The sequence below is a fragment of the Nelumbo nucifera genome, chromosome 2 (assembly GCF_055504915.1).
Source record: "Nelumbo nucifera cultivar China Antique chromosome 2, China Antique-T2T, whole genome shotgun sequence".
Lineage (NCBI taxonomy): Eukaryota > Viridiplantae > Streptophyta > Magnoliopsida > Proteales > Nelumbonaceae > Nelumbo > Nelumbo nucifera.
The window spans coordinates 44929508-44933436 of NC_142650.1; the positions used below are offsets into that span (position 1 = coordinate 44929508).

The following is a 3929-nucleotide window of genomic DNA, read 5'->3' on the forward strand; positions in this document are numbered from 1 at the left end:
GCTTCTTGATAAGCCGTCACAGTGGTGGTTTGCTTTAGGCGGGTTAATGCCTCTGATGGGTCCTCGTAGTCAGTGGGGCCAAACCGTTGTAACACTGCTTTGGAGAGTTCTTCCCATGTGAGCGGTTTGCGATGCTTGGTCAACCACCTGTGCCACTGTAAGGCGATGCCTTCCAAGTGGAAGGAAGCTAGCTGCACCTGTTGGTCCGGAATAATATTTTGAAATTCAAAATACTGCTCTGCCTTGTAAATCCAACCGCTCGGATCATCCCCATTAAATTTTGGGAATGACAGCTTGACGTGTTGATGAGGGTGGTCATGGGTGGAGCTTGAACGGGAAGTATGGGGGTGTGAGGATTCTTCATGGGCGAAGGGGTTGGTCTCGGGAGTGGTATTGGGAGTGGTTCGTGAGGCTCGAAGGGCTTGGAGTTCAGTTAACACTGCTTGTAAGACAGTGTTCATTTGGTCGAAGCTCGACTCATGTCGTGCTAAGGTTTCATTGACCTCATTGCGGAACTCCGCGTTAGTCTTTCCACGGGTGTCCATGGTCGAACCTGGTTCTGATACCAATGATACGCTCAAGTTGTCTAACAAGAAGGAGAAGGATCTAGAATAAGGAGAAGAGAGAGAGAGAGAGAGTTTGTTTGTAGAAAAGCCAATGCCAACTCCATTCATTCAGGCTATATTTATAGCCTTATGGTGCTACAAACTGGGAGTAGAAATAGGAACTACTGCCCCTTAATCTTAGGAGCTTATCAACAAAAAAAACAGAATGCACTTATCTAGGAACAGAATTGAAGACTTATCTAATGCACTTATCTAGGAAACAGAATGCACTTATCTAGGAACAGAATTGAAGACTTATCTATTCTAACAGAATTAAAACTGAATGGATAAGGCTTATCCCAACTAAGAGCTAACATGACCGGGTCTTCTGTTGCTATCCACTTTGACCGAGTCTTCGGCTGCTGCATACATGCACGTATCAGAATAAAGCACAAGAGGCATCAAATGCCTTTCACAACAAATTGGTCATTGAGTCCGTGTCTAATTCTGTTTTCATACTTGCAATTAATGTTAATAGAAATTTGTATGCTCATTTTCTTGATGTTATTCAAGATTTATTAAAGGTGATATCCAGATGCATAACTAAAATGTTGGATGTTATAACTATTGGAGATTTGGAGCCTACGGATGATCTCTGTATTGACATTATTAATTCTGGGTTGATAGTTGCAAATATAACTAATGACTGTACTGCTGGTGATGGGTCAACAACAACATCAGTTCTTGCATGTGGAACTATCAGGCTGATTGAGTGTTACTTTGGTGCAAACCCTATGTCAATCAAGAGATGGATTGATAAGACAGTCCAAGGCTTGGTGGATGAGTTGGAGAAGAAAGCTAGGCCTGTTAAGGGGCCTGATGATATTAAAGGTAATGGCTATTTTTATTTCTTCAAGTTATTTTACATTTTCTAATGTTATCTGGTACATTCTTATACCAAATATTTATTTTTATTTCTTTAGTTGTTGCTTCCATCTCTGCTGGCAATGATGATATCCATTGAATCTTCATCATCCTTTGAGACAATTGTAGTAGGGGTGAGCATTATTCGGTTCGGTTAAAACCGAATAATCAAACCGAAATTTTTAGGTTAAATCGGTTTGGTTTTTTTAGTTTTTATTATTTTGGTTTTCGATTTCGATTTTTGGATTTAAAATTTCGGTTAATCGAATTAACCAAATTTTTTATTATTATATATAATATATAAATATAATATGTAAGATATAATATATAATATGTAATATATAATATATTATATATTTATATATTAATATATAATATATTGAAATTTGATTTCATAATATATATTATATATTATATTATATAATAGAGTATATATTATTAAAATTCAGTTTTAACTGAAATAACCGAAAATCAAATCTGTTTCGGTTCGATTTTTAAAATTTTAATTTATTCAATTCGGTTTTTAACCGAATAAACCGAATGGTCACCCCTGTAGAGGTCGAAGGAATGGAGGTTCCAAGCTCCATTTGTCTCTGTTAATTAAATGATGTATGTGGGGTTTTCCGTTGATGTTGCTTGTTAGACTTGTCTGCACATTGACCTTGGTTACATTTCACCACAGTTTGTCTCAAAGCCTGAGAAAAATGATTATTGGATTTGATTATGCAAAGGTCTTGGTAATTGATCCGAAGATTTCAATAATAAAGGACATAAATTCCTCTGTTGGAGAAGACCACACAGCTAAAAGCTCCTCTACTCATTATAGCTGAAGATGTCACATAATTCCTCTATTTTTTGTCTTGGTTCTTGGGAGAGGAACAAGAGGTCTAAATATTCACCGACTGTTTTTATGGCCTGGATTTTTAATTGGGAAGAGGCCACACTGTTGATTTTTCTTGGAGCACAAACCCTCATGGCTTGCAACTAACTATACATAAAAAAAAAACAAGAGAGAGAGAGAGGGAGAGAGTGAAACATTCCTAGTAATAACCACAATTAACCAAGTCTTGCATTGATGTGAACAAGATTTGCATGCATGCTTGAGAATGTAGTGCTTTGACAGGTACAAAATTACATATGGTAAATTTGTTAAAAACTGATTCAGTTGAAGCTCTTGCCTTTCATTTCCAGTTGATTTGTCCACTTGTGGACAATGTAGATTTCTGCATCTTTTGCGTTATATATGAATTCAAACCCCAGTTCTGCTACTATGGCCACTCAACCCAGGGTTCTCCAAGATATGTTGTTGCTTTCCGTGATACCATTAGCAAGCCTGAATCCTTCCTACAGGATCTCAGTTTGGACCTCCACTTCATCCAGAATGAACTTCACTCTACCTCTCGATTTTAGATTGCAATGAAAGCAGTCCAAGACACAGTTACTGTCGTCGGCACTTTTCTTAAATCATTTCTAATCAATCCACTATTCTTCAAAAAAGTGAAGCATGGGATCCCCATCGCAAGCAGCTTGATCACTGCAGGACTTTCTAGGGCTGTGAGCCTGTGAAGGGTTACAACCAAAAATCTCCATCAGAAGATCCATTTCTTGCCTTGTCTGCATTGAGAAACTGGTCACTCAAAACTCTATTGGGGGCCTATTCATGCATGTAATTGGGAAGTAAGCAGAGCCACTGTACCTTCTTCCATCAGCCAATCCGACCATTAACTGGAGTCCATCATCAGATTTTAAACGTGCTCAAGGGATTCACTAATGGTGGAGGCCGAATTTGCATTTGAAATGTAAAACTGTGGCACATGCTTTATTCCAGAATTGGGTTATTTATGAAACAGAAATCAGGAGAAACCATCAAAACCACCACTAGCTTATTTCATGAAGATGGGAAACGTGCCTCTCATATAAGATACCAATTTAGAGCACGGGCAATTAAAAACAACATTCTCCAATTTGTTTGGCATTTTTTTAACTAATCGGCATTGTTTACAAGAAAACGTGCATTGTTGACATGTAACAAAGCGTGTCCAGAGGATTGAGGACGTAATTAAGCATAAAACAAGTAGGAGGTAGATGTACCCGTGGAAAAATACTTCTGATGAACCTCATGAGCTCGATACTTAGGCTGCATTTGGCATTCCTTATTTTAAGGACTTATCTCGTGTTAAAATGTCCCTATAAACATTGAGTTTTTAACTGCAAAAAGGAGATTAATCCTTAAAATAAGGAATGCCAAATGCAGTCTTAATTATTTTGTAATGTCCAAACAGATGGAGCAAGTATCAATTCATGGAAATATGTTCAAGTAAAAGTGTAAAACCATGTTACGAAGACCGTTCTTCACTGGCATAGACTCACTCTGACCTTCGTTACTTCAAATACTTACTTTACAGAAGAAGCAAGCAGCCAAAGATTTCGTGCAACATGTACGTACTAGAGGCTCTAACA

At 37.8% G+C, this 3929-nt stretch overlaps 1 pseudogene; it reads left to right on the forward strand.

The window, feature by feature from the left end:
- The first annotated feature begins 1153 nt into the window (after positions 1 to 1153).
- On the forward strand, positions 1154 to 3351 carry LOC148802158 (GDSL esterase/lipase At4g10955-like; annotated as a pseudogene).
- The last annotated feature ends 578 nt before the right edge of the window (positions 3352 to 3929 follow it).